Raw genomic sequence first — 16628 nt, forward strand, 5'->3', positions numbered from 1 at the left:
CTTCCTGGTGATGTACTCGTTCTCCCGGACCTCCCCTTCTTCTCCTACGCGCCTCCTTTCGGCTTACCGATGTTCGCCGTCACTCTCCTCCGTAGGTCCTCATCGCCGGTCTGCTCCATCGGCCCTCTGGCCGAACCCCAGCCCGTTACTGGCTCTCTGAAGTCTTCCGCGTCGAGCCCGCCTACTCCCGCATTCCGGTTCGTCCAGAACCGATGGATCCCTGGTCGACCAGATCTCCCGCCATGGCTTCTGATACTCAAGCTCATCCCCGTCAAGAGATGATTCTAAAAGGAGCGCCCTGCATTTCTTTCACTAATGATGCATCAGCCAGATGGTTCGCTCCTTTGCCTATCTCCAGGAGATCCAGGGTTCAATTTGCACAGCACGCAAATTAAGCCCACCCTTTTCCTCTGTTTTTGCCAGATCTGCATTGATCTTCTGCAGATGGGCCTCAGCCCGCTCGTCGTGAGCATCTTCGCCGCCTAGAGCGCGGTGGGCCGCTATCCGTCGCCGCCTCCCCTCAGGTCCAGCCCATGTCTCTATCTGCTTCTATTCCTGTTTGCAAAATCTTCCAAAATTCATATCTTTTATTTGGTAACTCGAAATAAAAAGTGTTATACATGAAAATTGATCAGAAAAATGCAAGGATCATGAATATGCCATCCATTCATCTGTTTGCATCTTGCATCATGTCGCGCGTTGATAGTCATGCATGTTCACCTAACATAATAAGCGGAGTATTTTGGACACCGACTAAGGTTTTCCCGCTCCGTTTAACTTTGAAGTAGCGCACCCCTGCCATGTCTTGCCATGCTAATCAACGCTTAAACTTGTCGGTAGAAATACAACTCCAACCTAATTTGATTGTCCAGGGTTCGAGCTACGATTAATAAGGATAAGTTGCATTGCCGCATCATGTTTGCCATGTCATGCATATTATCTTGATCATGCCGATTCTTTATCCGTAGTAGTAAGACTTGTATACGTTGTGTGTTACAGCATTTGCTTCTTTCCGGATAGGATCACGAAGTGTTGATGTGAGATACGACGAGTTTTGCGACAAGTTCTTCTGCAGCTTTTCATAGGCGAGCCCTCTCTCTTCACCTATTATACACTCTCCCTCGCACTGCTATCCATATGTTGCGATTCTTTATCGAGTCACGTGTCCTATTCCACTTGTTTACCATAATAATCCTATATGTACCATTCCTTACCCATAGCCGTTGCTTGATGTTTGAGCCTTGCGAGTCGTAGGCGTGTTAGGCTCTGTTGTTTATCTCGATCTGATATCGGGATATGTTGGGTTGTTGGGAGGTTATCACATGCTATATCATTTGTTGGAGATACTCATGCTTTACTTAATGTTAACAACTAAAATTGTAAGCAGAGGCATCTGTGAGCCCCTTTGCGAAAGCATTGGAACTTTGACTTGCTAATGTCCCCTAGGACCCGAGTTCTTGTTATCTGTTCCGAGATTGAGCGCTCTACCCATACGTGGGGGAGTGGGACCCCCATCACCCACTACCTTTCCTCGAGTACGTTTATTGGGAGCCACAACCTTGGTTTTATTTGCCCATATGCACGATGCACGATTTACTTCGTTGCCTTCGGGTGTTTATATTACGTTACGTACTCATATCGTGGAACGATTAGCGACGACGAGGTTGTTCACACTTAGCTTAGCCGTTGTCACAAACCTGCGGGTCCGTATCGGAGTACGTGCCGAACTTCGTCACGGGTAGCTTAGTTGGGTGGCTCCCATTAAACTTTCTCTTGCATTTGGAACGGTCTTGATGTGAGACTCCACCTGTAGTAAGTGGGTTCGAGCATGCGTATGGTTACATTTGGGCAACCCCACGAGGTGTACATCTTATCGATAAGCCGTGTCCGCGGTTATGGACGACTTGGAATTGTATGGCTCGATCATAGAACAACTTACACCTTATACTTGTTGTTAATAATCGATAATAACTTGATTAGTAATATAACATTACTACAACCGATACCTAATAAAATTTGTCCACCGTTGAGTGCCTTTTACATTGCCTCTTCGCTTTGTTGAAGGGGATATGTGTATTTGGCTGGGTTATATTTGTGTAGTATTTATTTGTTACCTTATGCGCTTTCTTATCTTCTCTGATTAGACGGATGTTGTAGCGTGTCTCTATTGGTTATAGTTTTGCTGCCGCTAAACCTACCATATAGCCCCAGGCGATATATGTATTCGCCCGGCGAGCATAGCCATTTCTAGTCTCGCTAAGTACATGCCGGAGTTCGTTCCTTGGTACTTACTCTCGCCTTTCCTCTTTCTCTTTTGCTTTCCTCCCTTTTGTCGGCAACCGATGGCCCGACTTTGACAGGTACGAGATGACGACGTTAGCAAGGTTACCCTTCCGGCTTGGCACGGGCGGGGTTATGGACGCCATCTGGTTATCTTGAGGACTCTTAGTCCAATTTGTATCTTGTCCGTACTCGGACGTATTCGATCTTCTGTATGATTTGGATCTTTGTATTGTATATTTGTATCTTGACTCTTTGGAGTCGTTGTTGTAATATATGTATCTTCTGGGCTCTATTGTAATCCTGTTGTAATGTTACCACTCGTGTTAATTCCTCTGGCATCACGTGTGTGATTCTTCGCGCACGTCGTGTCGGAGGGCGTCTCTGAATCGATATCATGCGGATTTCGGCGGGATCGCTGGAATCCTCATGGTACCGGTTCCGGGGCGTCACATGTAACCAGAAGAAGAAGGAGGCAGCTAACGTGTCCGTGTTCCAACGCTTAGGGCCTCTCCCGCCTCGGAACAAGCACGCTGAGTCCCCTCGGGTGGAAGATCTCGAGGATTTGGAAGGCGATGATGAAGAAGAAGAAGACAAGTACCACCGGCCAAGGTGGTGCCCTGATGGACTCAGCCGTTCCCAAAAACGTAGGGTTCAGCGACTGCGTGGCTTGGAGGAAGCCGAAAGGTTATACATGCACACGCTAAGGAAGGCGCGGCCCGATCGCGGCGCGAAAATTCAGCGAACCCTGGATGAAGAGGGTCGACCACAAAAAATGGAGTGGCGCCCGAAGCAAAGGAAAGCCGATGATGAAACGTCGGCTGGCACAAACATGGTGTTCATCCTTCCTACGGAGTTCAGTGCTCCAGGATTAGACGAGGCACCTGTGGCACAACTTGACTGTGGCCCACGGCCGGTTATCTTTGAAAAGCCACGAGAAAGAAGCTACAGACATCCGAAGGCCTCGTACTTGCGAGGTTATATCGATGGGAGGCACTGTCAACAAGATCGTTGGTGGACACCGGAGCGGCGATCTACATTATGCCATACTCTATGCTACGTCGGTTGGGACGCTCTAGCTCGGATCCGATCAAGACCAACGTGACATTGAGCGATTTCAACGGCCAAGCGTCCGACGCACAAGGTGTTCGAATGTGGATCCGACCGTAGGAAGGAAAACTATCCCTACGACGTTCTTCATCGTCGATAGCAAGAGCACCTATCTTCGTTACGCTAGGAAGAGATTGGATCCATGCCAAGCTGTTGCATTCCCTCCACGATGCACCAATGCGTAATACGGTGGGATGGAGATGAGGTAGAGGTCGTCCAGGCCGATGACTCGGCCGAGATTTCAACGGGCGGCATGAACGCTTGGGAAACGACGAGGCCAAGAGCCACTCCCGGGTATCAATTTGGACGATTGCGAGCGCATCGACGTGACGAAGGGCAGGGTTAGGCTGGTCTTATCCACCGGCCTGACCGTGTAGCAAGAACAAACCGATGAGCAAACGTGGCGAGGCCGATCCTGGGGATCGGCCCCAAAGGTCTGTGAAGGAACATTACAAAACCTTCATTGATCGCTTCGATCAATATGGAGGCCGATTCCAGCAATCGGCCAAAATTATCCTCACCACATGATCTGCTTGTGTTCAACATCAATCTACTGGGCAGCGGTTTTACGTCGGCTGATGAGTTAGGAAAAATCAACATTGGTCCTACCGGAGCCGACGTGCAAATGCAGTGCCTAGGCTAACTACAGAGTCGATATCTGCAGTTACCTGACAGATTCGGCTCGGGGGGCACCTAATCAGATGAACATGTGCAGATGAACATGCGTGCAGCGATATCTGCAGTTACCTGACAGATTCGGCTCGGGGGGCACCTAATCAGATGAACATGTGCAGATGAATATGCGTGCAGTGAAATATTGGGGGCCGATAGAAAAATCGGCCAGTAAAAAAAAATGTTCATGATATACAGCCGATGCAAGGACATCGACTCTAGTACAATTACACAGGATCTACCTGCTGCGTGTTCAAGACGCGGATTTTCACCAAGTCCAGTTCATCTGTGAGGCCCTCTACTTCCTCGAGGGGGCAAACAGTGAGAGCTTCCTCAGCCGCAATAAGCCGATTGCAGCAGGACTGTCAGAAGTCAGCTTTGGCATACAAGGCGGCCTGTTGCTCGTTAAGCCGTTGGTGTTTCGTATGCAGTATCGGCTTTTAACGGAGGAAGAGGCAATCGATGGGGTCAAGAGCGGCTGAATCGGCAGGGTGGCTGTCTCAGAATTACCTGAGTTCAAAGCCTTTTGTCTGATCTGTGCATCCTCACCAGTATTCTCGCCTTGGCTGAGGCTCGGGGCAGGCGGCCGGTAGATGCTCTGTTTTAGAAGCCGATTGGGGCGTCATCGGCTGATCCTTCATTGCAACCTTCTTCAAAAATGGTGAGTTCTTGCAGAAGAAGATCATTGGGCCTGGTGGGAAGAATTTAAAGGCTCTCTTGAAGACTCCACATTATCCACCAGATCTCAAGGTCATCGGTTGAAGAATTGAAGGATGAATTGTAAAGGACTGATGCGTTGCTATCGGCTCATTAAGCATTGGCTAAGTGGACAAATCGGCAAAATCAGTATGAGGGGAAATCGGCTAAATTGGCTCAAGGGAATCGACAAAATCAAATTGGGGAAATTCTTCATTGATAAGCAAGATTTCTTACATAAGGAGCTGATTGCTCCCAAAAGGAAGTACTAGGGGATACATTGCCCCGTCTACTACTACTGATCCTATGCTAATGGTCCTATCTATGGGCCGTCGCTGCCCTCGTCGTCGCCGTCGTCGCCGCTGTCGGCGCTACTCCCGGCGGGCTCGTCGTCGCTGCTCCAACGGCCGCCGACCGGGCCCTCATTGTCCTCATCCTCCTCGTCAGCGTTGTCGTCGTCGCTGTCGAAGTCGCTGAGGTTCCCCGGCCAGGGACAGAAACGTTTGGCCGGCGGCTCGTCGGAGGAGGTGTCGTCGTCCTCCTCCTCCTCCTCCTCCTCCTCCTCGGGAGAGGTGAAGTCATCGCAGGAGAAGCGATCGTCATCGCTCTCCTCCTCCGTTTCCCCGTCGGCGAGGAAGCGGAGGTCACTTTCCCTGTCGGTCAGGGACTTGTCGTCCTCAGACCAGACGGAGAAATCATGGCTAGATTCATCCCCGGCCTCGATGGCACGGCGGGTGTTGGCCGCATGGACCTCCTCCGGGTTCTGCTCCGGCGTCGGCTCGCGGGAAGAGGAGGACCGGGTGGAAAGATCCGATGAAGCAGAGGAGGAAGAAGACATGGTGGCGCAGGAGGGCTTTTGGAGTGCTAGTGCGAAGGGGATGCGGAAGCAAACTGTTTGGAGCGGTTAAATAAAAGGGGATATAGTGGAAATTCAATGCCACGGCAGTTTCGAGGAAGTGGTGCCTAAAAAAAAAAGCTGCCGGGTCACGCGGAGAAGTTGATAAGGCAAGGCATCATGATGAAGGATACTTGCGACGGTTACTGCCACGACATGACCCGGCGAAGGAAAAGCAGAGTGATTTTGGAATTATCAATTCCAAAACCAGGGGGGCATGTGTTATCACCAGAATTTGACCGAGTCAGAGGTGGGCCGCGATCAAGATGGACTTGAAGAATATACATGGAAGAATATATGTGAATCGGCCTTATATGCAAAGTTTGGGCTAGTTTGCCCATGTATCTGTAATATAGTAGGATACGTGTCGGTTAGTTAGAGTTTGTCTCGTGCACGGTGGGGATTATTCCCACGTTAGAAAGTCTACGGACTATAAATATGTATCTAGGGTTTATGAAATAAACAACAACCAACGTTCACCACAAACCAATCTAGGCGCATCGCCAACTCCCTTGTCTCGAGGGTTTCTTCGGGTAAGCATCATGCTTGCCTAGATCGCATCTTGCGATCTAGGCGATACAAGTTTATTCGTTGCCATGCGTTGCTCGTCTCGAAGCCTTTTTGATGGCGAGCAACGTAGTTATCTTAGATGTGTTAGGGTTAGCATTGTTCTTCATATCATATGTCGTCGTCGTGCAACCCTTATGCATCTAGCCGCCCTTACACCTATCTTAGGTGTAGGGCGGCACCCCGCTTGATCATTATTCGGTAGATCCGATCCGTTACGGTTGCTCCTTGTTCTTCAAGGATTAGTTTAATATCCGCAATAGTTAGGCCTTACAAAGGGTTGGAGGATCCCGGCGGCGCATAGGGTGTAGTTTGCTAGCCCTAGACAGGATGTTCCGGGGATCAACCTCGTGTTGGTTTTTAGGCCTTGTCTAGGATCGGCTTACGATCACCGTGCGTGGCCGCGAGGCCCAATCACGAGTAGGATGATCCGATTATGCGGTGAAAACCCTAAATCGTCGTAGATCGTTTTAGCTTTATCTTGATCAAGCAGGACCACCATATATTCGTACACCTCGTACGAATCATGGGTGGATCGGCTCCTTGAGCCGATTCACGAGACAACTCGAGAGCCGATCGAGGCTCGTATTTAATGTTTACGTGTATGCCATGCGAGAAACTAAGCGAGGCATCTCCATCACCTTCCCGACCGGGTATAGGTCAGGTGGCACGCCCTGCACCGAGCATCGGACGTGCGTGCCGGAGTCTTTGCGGGCCGTCGCTCGGAGGGACCAGGGCCAGCCGCAGCCCTAAGTTGCTCCCGGCTCTCCTGTGTTGCCCGTCGCTGCTCGCCGGTGGGTTTCTGACCGCAACACTTCTTTAATTAATAAAATGGCTGCTAAACCTGAGGATATTGATAATAAAATTACTACTACAGCAAATGCCATCCAAGTTAGAATTAATGAGAATATAAGATTGATGGCCGAATTGCGTGCTAGGTGGGAAAGAGAAGAAAATGAAAAAGAAGATAATATAGCTAAAGTTTGGACTATTACCACCACTAGTAATGCTAATGCTACACAAGTTGCTGCACCTCCTACTAATAATAATAAAAGAATTGGTGTTAGCAATGTTTCCACTTCTAATGCAAAGCGCGAAGCTACTGAAACTGCTGAAACTGCTGAAACTGCTCGTGATAAACTCGCTGAAATTTTTTCCAACATTGGGGATGATGATCCCATTGCTTTAGATTATAATGGTTTGAATTTTGATGATTGCCACATCTCTGAAGTTATGAAGTTCTTACAAAAGCTTGCTAAGAGTCCTAATGCTAGTGCTATAAATTTATGCTCGATAGTGGGTTCATGTCTCCGTGAATCTGGAGGGGTGACAAGAACCTCTAAGGTTATGGATGTGCTGTTGCCACTAGGGATAAAACATTGGTGCTATGTTCGAGGATGTAGTTACTGATTACATTATGCGCAATACTTAATGCAATTGTCTGTTGTTAGCAACTTAATGCTTGGAAGGGGTTCGGATGATAACTCGAAGGTGGACTTTTTAGGCATAGATGCATGCTTGGATAGCGGTCTATGTACTTTGTCGTAATGCCCAATTAAATCTCACAATACTCATCATAATATGTATGTGCATGGTCATGCCCTCTCTATTTGTCAATTGCCCAAGTCGTAATTTGTTCACCCAACATGTTGTTTATCTTATGGCGAGAGACACCTCTAGTGAACTTGTGGACCCCGGTCCAATTCTCTATCTTGAAATACAATCTGCTGCAATTGTTCTCATCGTTTTCGCAAACAATCATCATCCACACTATACATCTAATCCTTTGTTACGGCAAGCCGGTGAGATTGACAACCTCGTCTGTTTCGTTGGGGCAAAGTACTTGGTTTGTGTTGTGCGGGTTCCACGTTGGCGCGGAATCCCGGTGTTGCGCCGCACTACATCTCGCCGCCATCAACCTTCAACGTGCTTCTTGGCTCCTCTTGGTTCGATAAACCTTGGTTTCATGCGAGGGAAAACTTGCCGCTGTACGCATCACACCTTCCTCTTGGGGTTCCCAACGGACGCGTGCTTCGTACGCGTATCGGACCCTCCCTGCAAGCCGAAACCGATGAAGTAAAAGTCATTTACGAAACTCGGAAAACTCGGTACTCTCAAGTTCGGTGTGTCATCCCGTGCGATCCGGAATCCGATCTTCAAAAACGTTTTGAGCATCACGATCCTCATGAGTTGATGAAAGAGTTGAAAGCTATTTTTGAGACTCATGCGGCCGTGGAATGCTATGAAGCATCGAAACATTTCTTCAAGTTGTATGATGGAAGAAGGCGGCTCCGTTAGTGAGCACATGCTCGCCATGACCGGGCATGCGAAGAAACTCGGTGACTTGGGAATAGTGATTCCTAACGGTAACGGGATTAATCGTGTCCTTCAATCACCGCCACCAAGTTACAAGAACTTTGTGATGAACTACAATATGCGAGAACATGAACAAGGAGTTACCTAAACTCTTTGGCATGCTAAAAGCTGCCGAGATTGAGATCAAGAAAGAGCACCAAGTGTTGATGGTCAACAAGACCACCGGTTTCAAGAAACGAGGGCAAGTCTAAGGGAAAATTCAAGAAGGGTGGCAAGAAAGCTGCCACGCCTCTTATGAAACCTAAGAACGGCCCTAAGCCCGATGCTTGAGTGTTATGACTCGCAAGGAGAAGGGACACCGGAAGCGTAATTGCTCCAAGTATCCGGCTGATCCGAAGAGCGGCCTTGTCAAGAAGAAGAAAGAAGGTATATCGATATACATGTTATAGATGTTTATCTCACCGGTTCTCGTTCTAGTACCCGGGTATTTGATACTTGGTTCGGTTGCTCATATTTGTAACTCGAAACAGGAACTAAAGAATAAACGACAACTGCTCGAAAGATGAAGTGACGATGCGCGTTGGAAACGGATCCAAGGTCAATGTGATCGCGGTCGGCACACTTCCTCTACATCTACCTTCGGGATTAGTTTTAAGCCTAAATAATTGTTATTATGTACTGCGTTGAGCATGAACATTATATCCGGATCTTGTTTAATGCAAGACAGGTTATTCATTCAAGTCCGAGAATAATGGTTGTTCTATTTTTATGAATAATATCTTTTATGGTCGAGCACCACAAAAGAATGGCTTATTCTCGTTAGATCTCGATAGTAGTGATACGCATATACATAACGTTGATGCTAAGCGAATTAAATTGAATGATAATTCTACTTATATGTGGCACTGTCATCTTGGTCATATTGGAGTGAAACGCATGAAGAAACTCCATACTGATGGATTACTTGAATCACTTGACTTTGAGTTACTTGATAGATGTGAAGCATGTCTAATGGGAAAAATGACTAAGACTCCATTTTCACGGTATGATGGAGCGAGCTACCGACTTATTGGAAATCATACATACCGATGTGTGCGGACCAATGAGCGTAGCATCGCGCGGTGGTTATCGTTATGTTCTAACCTTCACGGATGATCCGAGTAGATATGGGTATATCTATTTCATGAAACATAAATCCGAAACTTTCGAGAAGTTTAAGGAATTCCAAAGTGAAGTAGAAAATCAACGTAACAAGAAGATTAAATTTCTACGATCCGATCGTGGAGGTGAATATACGAGTTATGAGTTTGGCATGCATTTAAAGAAATGCGGAATACTTTCACAATTGACACCGCCGGGAACACCACAACGAAACGGTGTGTCCGAACGTCGTAATCGAACTCTCTTAGATATGGTTCGTTCTATGATGTCTCTTGCTGATTTGCCGTTATCATTTTGGAGTTATGCATTAGAGACAGCCGCATTCACTTTAAATAGAGCACCATCAAAATCCGTAGAAACGACACCGTATGAATTATGGTTTAATAAGAAACCTAAGTTGTCGTTCTCGAAAGTTTGGGGTTGCGAAGCCTATGTAAAGAAGTTACAACCGGACAAGCTAGAACCCAAAGCGGAGAAATGCGTCTTCATAGGATACCTAAGGAAACTATAGGGTACACTTTCTATCACAGATCTGAAGGCAAAATCTTTGTTGCTAAGAACGAAACCTTTCTTGAGAAAGAATTTCTCACTAAAGAAGTGACTGGAAGAAAAGTAGAACTCGATGAGATTGATGAATCTATACTCGTTCATCAGAGTAGCGCAGTACCGGAAATTGTACCTGTACCACCTACACCGGCAACAGAGGAAGCTAATCATAATGATCATGAAACTCGAACGAGGAAACTGCCGAACCTCGCGGATCGACAAGGGAACGTAACACTCTCGATTGGTATGATCCTTGTCTACATGTCATGATTGTGGATAACAATGATGAGGACCCTGCGACGTATGAAGAAGCGATGATGAGCCCAGATTCCAACAAATGGCAAGAAGCCATGAAATCCGAAATGGGATCCATGTATGATAACAAATTATGGACTTTGGTAGACTTACCTGATAGCCGAAAGGCTGTCGAGAATAAATGGATCTTCAAGAGAAAAACAGATGCCGATGGTAATATTACTGTCTATAAAGCTCGACTTGTCGCAAAGGGTTTCCGACAAATTGAAGGAGTTGACTACGATGAGACTTTCTCACCGTAGCGAAGCTAAAATCTGTGAGGATTTTGTTAGCAATAGCTGCATTTTTCGATTATGAGATTTGGCGGATGGATGTCAAAACGGCGTTCCTTAATGGAGACATTGAGGAAGAGTTGTGTATGGTACAACCCAAAGGTTTTGTCGATCCTAAAAATGCTCGACAAAGTATGCAAACTTCAGCGTTCAATCTATGGACTGAAGCAAGCATCAAGAAGTTGGAACCGACGCTTTGATAAGGTGATCAAAGACTTCGGGTTTATACGGTGTCATGGAGAGGCTCGTATTTACAAGAAAGTGAGTGGGAGCTCCGTAGCATTCCTGATATTATATGTAGATGACATATTATTGATCGGGAATGATATAGAACTATTAAGCAGTGTTAAAGGTTATTTGAATAATAGTTTTTCAATGAAAGACCTTGATGAAGCATCGTATATATTAGACATCAAGATTTATAGAGATAGATCAAGACGCCTAATAGGGCTATCACAGAGTACATATCTGGACAAGATTCTAAAGAAGTTTAGAATGGACAAAAGTAAGAAAGGGTTCTTACCTATGTTACCAGGCAAGGTCTTGAGTAAGACTCAAGGACCGGCTACGGCGAGAAGAAAGAGAAAGGATGAGTAATATCCCCTATGCCTCGGCAGTAGGATCTATCATGTATGCCATGCTATGTACTAGACCGGATATAGCACATGCTTCGTTAGTTTGACTAGCGAGATATCAAAGTGATCCAGGAATGGAACAACTGGACAACGGTCAAGAATATCCTGAAGTACTTGAAAAGAACTAAGGATATGTTTCTTTGTTATGGAGGTGACCAAGAGCTCGTTGTAAACGGTTACACCGATGCAAGTTGGAACAACGATCTTGATGACTCTAAGTCACGGTCCAGGTACGCGTTTATATTGAATGGTGCTTTGCGATGAGCTCGGGCAAGCTCGAAGCGATGCACGGTGGCGAAGTCTTCAACGGAATCGGAGTACATAGCGGCTTCAGAGGCTTCATCAGAAGCGGTATGGATGAAGAGGTTCATTGTAGAGCTCGGTGTGGTTCCTAGTGCATTGGACCCATTAATCATTTACTGTGATAACATGGGTGCCATTGCCAATGCACAAGAGCCAAGGTCACACAAGAGGCTGAAGCATATCAAGCTGCGTTACCACTCGATTCGCGAGTACATCGAAGATGGAGAAGTAAAGATTTGCAAAAGTACACACTGATCTGAATGTAGCAGATCCGTTGACTAAAGCTTTCCCTAGGGCAAAGCATGACCAACACCAGAATGCCATGGGTGTTAGGTATATTACGATGTAATCTAGATTATTGACTCTAGTGCAAGTGGGAGACTGAAGGAGATATGCCCTAGAGGCAATAATAAAGTGGTTATTATTTATATCTTTATGTTTATGATAAATGTTTATATATCATGCTATAATTGTATTAACCAGAAACATTAGTACATGTGTGATATGTAGACAACAAAGAAGTCCCTAGTATGCCTCTTAACTAGCTTGTTGATTAATAGATGATTAGTTTCATAATCATGAACATTGGATGTTATTAATAACAAGGTTATATCATTATATGAATGATGTAATGGACACACCCAATTAAGCGTAGCATAAGATCTCGTCATTAAGTTATTTGCTATAAGCTTTCGATACATAGTTACCTAGTCCTTATGACCATGAGATCATGTAAATCACTTATACCGGAAAGGTACTTTGATTACACCAAACGCCACTGCGTAAAGGGGTGGTTATAAAGGTGGGATTAAGTATCCGGAAAGTATGAGTTGAGGCATATGGATCAAACAGTGGGATTTGTCCATCCCGATGACGGATAGATATACTCTGGGCCCTCTCGGTGGAATGTCGTCTAATGTCTTGCAAGCATATGAATAAGTTCATAAGAGACCACATACCACGGTACGAGTAAAGAGTACTTCTCAGGAGACGAGGTTGAACAAGGTATAGAGTGATACCGAAGATCAAACCTCAGACAAGTAAAATATCATGTGACAAAGGGAATTGGTATCGTATGTGAATGGTTCATTCGATCACTAAAGTTATCGTTGAATATGTGGGAGCCATTATGGATCTCCAGATCCCGCTATTGGTTATTGGTCGGAGTGAGTACTCAACCATGTCCGCATGGTTCACGAACCGTAGGGTGACACACTTAAAGTTGGATGTTGAAATGGTAGAACTTGAATATGGAATGGAGTTCGAATATTTGTTCGGCGTCCCGGATGAGATCCCGGACATCACGAGGAGTTCGGAATGGTCCGGAGAATAAGATTCATATATATGATGTCATTTTATGTGAATTAAAATGATGCGGAAGGTTCTATGGAAGGTTCTAGAAAAGTCCGGAAGAAACCACCAAGGAAGGTGGAGTCCGGAGGGACTCCACCTCCATGGCCGGCCAACCCTAGTGGGGGAGGAGTCCCAAGTGGACTCCCCCTGTGGGGGCCGGCCACCCCCCATATGGAAGGTGGAACTCCCACCTCTAGTGGGAGTCCTAGCTTGGGTAGGTTTCCCTATCATATGGAAGGTTTTGGGTTCGGGTCTTATTCGGAGACTTGTAGTCCAACCCTTGGGGCTTCCACCTATATAATGAGGGACAAGGGGAGGGGGCCGGCCACCTCAAGAACCACCAAGGTGGCCGCACCCCTTAGTGGCCGGCGCCCCCCTCTCCCCAAACCCTAGCCGCCCCGCTCCTCCACTTCCCACACGCTTAGCGAAGCTCCGCCGGACTTCTCCACCACCACCGACACCACGCCGTCGTGCTGTCGGATTCAAGAGGAGCTACTACTTCCGCTGCCCGCTGGAACGGGGAGGTGGACGTCGACTTCATCAACACCGAACGTGTGACCGAGTATTGAGGTGCTGCCCGTTCGTGGCGCCGTGATCAAGATCTTCTACGCGCTTTTGCAAGCGGCAAGTGAACGTCTACCGCAGCAACAAGAGCCTCATCTTGTAGGCTTTGGAATTCTTCAAGGGTGAGTCTCGATCATCCCCTCGTTGCTACCGTCTTCTAGATTGCATCTTGGCTTGGATTGCGTGTTCGCGGTAGGAAATTTTTTGTTTTCTATGCAACGAATCCCTACAGATTCCCCCAGGAACACTCCAGATAAAAATCGAGCCAATGTTCATAGAAGAGACCAAGACCTGCTTCCGCGCTATATACCTCACCACGGCCATTGCCAACCCGAGGCACCGTCTCCGAGAACACGCAAGCTACAGAACGCATGCTCAACAGGAAGACCGGCAGACAAGGGACATCCACTACCACCGGAGATGAGCTTGCAGACACCAAACCAGGGTTGTCGCCACACAAGAAGCATTGCCATGCACCACCACCAATAGCCAGAAACTCGACAACCATCCCTGCAGCCCCAGGCGATGCCTTCAAGAAGGGGAACGACGTCTTGCCGCCGCCATCGTCCATGTAGGGGTTGGGGTTTTCACCCAGGGCAAGGGGTGGGTGGGGGAAGGGGAACCTCAACGAAGCCTGCAAGGAGGGAACCGCCGCCAGGGGCGTTGACTACATCGTGGCCACCGCCGGCCAAGGGTTTCCCCCGATCCCGAAAACCCACCACCATCCAGCCGGCGAGATCGCAGATCTAGCCGGAAGACAATAGTTTCACCGGTCAGCGATGGAGATCTCCCTAGATCTGGCATCGAGGGTCGACGAAGAACCCCGCACGCCGCACCGACGCTCGCCGCCACCATGCCGCCCACACGGCCAGGGCCACGGGCCAGCACTCACGGCCACTGCTCGCCGCGAAGAAGACGACGCTGCTGCCACCATCTGGAGCCACCGCTCCGGCGTCCAGGGCCCCCGCCGAGAACACCACCAGCAGCACCTCCAGCACCTCAGGCCGCCGCCGCCAAGCCGCCAGATCCCGAGAGCCACCCGCCACCACGGACGGAGGAACGGCTGCCGGAGTCGCCGGCCAAGGGGGAGACGCGTCGGGGACGGAGAGCACCGCCGGGCAGCGGCCTCTGCCCCGGCCAACCCAGCACAACAACCTTCATACCATGCGGCCGTGCTAGTAGCCAGGGGCCGCAGCCGAGGGCCAGATCCCCGCCGCACCCTTCACCGGCGCCGTGGTCTTCGACCGGCAGCACCTCTGGGGGCGACAAGGAGGGGGAGAGGGAAGGGAGGACGGATGGGGCGGTGGCGGCTAGGGCTTGCCCCTCTCGGTCGCCTGGAGGAGCGAAGCGAGAGGATCGACTCGGTTTAAAGAAGAAATTGCTGAAACCTACCTGGACCGGAGACCTTACTGTCGGTACTCGACACAATTGAGTAGGCAGTGTTATAATCGAGATGCACAATAAACGAAGAACGAAAAGTAAAACACTGCAGGGGACACGAGATTTTAACGTGGAAAACCCTTACAACACACAAGGGAAAAACCACGGGCGCCAGCCAGCAAAACTTCACTATTTCGGTGGTGTTTACAAATGCCGTGGGTGTACAATGATGCGACGAAACCCTAGCGGCGGCTTACAGGGAACATATATATACGGTGGCAACGATCCGTACCGCGGGGGCTGCCCCCCCCCCCCCCGCACCCCCCGCGGGCGTCCCTGTAGGGCACGACGTATGGGCTAACTTCTGACTACGCTTCGGCCCAAGCCTCCGGCGACGGGCCTCGCTCCGCTCGTCAGAAGTTAGCCTCCCTTTAGTATATGAATTTGGATCACAATATAACAAACTCCACCTTGAGACAAATTCCTTGTAGCATGAACTTCAACAATCACCCGAATCAACAAAGAAAACACTTGCTCGGTGCCAATAGCCACTTGGGCTAAACAGGTTATACCAACCAAGCTTGAGCAAAGCTCAAACTTGGACACGAGGACAGAGCTTAGTCATCATATCGGCGGGATTATCATGAGTACTAATCTTGTATACCTTCACTTTACCTTTTGCAACCACATCTCCGATTGCGTGGTACTTAATATCAATGTGCTTTGTCCTCTCATGGAACATCTGATCTTTAGTAAGATAAATAGCACTTTGATCGTCACTTCGAACAACTTAATGCAAGAATTATCTCCACAAAGCTCGGCATATAAACCTTTCAGCCAAACGTGACCTCTTTACCTGTCTCAGCAATAGCCATGTACTCAGCCTCAGTAGTAGATTGTGCAACAGCATCCTGCAAAGTAGCCTTCCAGCTAATAGCACATCCACCAACAGTAAACACATAACCTGTGAGGGACCTTCTCTTACCCAAATCGCCAGCATAATCTGAATCCACATATCCAGCGAGCCCCTCACCAATCCTGCCAAACCTCAAGCAAGCTTTTGATGTGCCGCGAAGGTACCTGAAAATCCACTGAACAGCTTTCCAATGTTCTTTACCAAGATTAGCCATGTATCGACTGACCAAACTCATAGCATATGACAGATCAGGACGTGAACAAACCATGGCATACATCAAGGAACCAACGGCACTAGAATAGGGAACTCGAGACATGTACTCAATATCATCTTCAGAGCTAGGACATTGCAAAGCTGACAACTTGAAATGAGAAGCAATAGGAGTAGTAACTGACTTTGCATCATGCATATTAAAACGATGAAGAACTTTCTCAATGTACTTTTCCTGACTAAGAAACACCAAACTAGACTTTACTGTCCCTTTTAATTTCCATGCCTAGTATTTTCTTAGCGGGACCAAGATCCTTCATCTCAAACTCACTACTTAATTGATTCTTTAAAATAGTGATCCCTTTCATGCTCTTGGCAGCAATCAACATATCATCAACATATAGCAGCAAATAAATAGGTGATCCATTAACAAACTT

The 16628-nt window shown here is 47.8% G+C and overlaps 1 long non-coding RNA gene across 1 annotated transcript; it reads left to right on the forward strand.

Moving 5' to 3' along the window:
* Window positions 1-121: 121 nt before the first annotated feature.
* On the forward strand, window positions 122-1049 carry LOC124659857. The gene is made up of 3 exons (XR_006989721.1): window positions 122-334; window positions 424-524; window positions 1000-1049. It is a non-coding gene; the product is annotated as an uncharacterized LOC124659857 (long non-coding RNA).
* Window positions 1050-16628: the final 15579 nt, after the last annotated feature.

Source organism: Lolium rigidum, chromosome 6 (assembly GCF_022539505.1).
Source record: "Lolium rigidum isolate FL_2022 chromosome 6, APGP_CSIRO_Lrig_0.1, whole genome shotgun sequence".
In the NCBI taxonomy this organism is placed as follows: Eukaryota; Viridiplantae; Streptophyta; class Magnoliopsida; order Poales; family Poaceae; genus Lolium; species Lolium rigidum.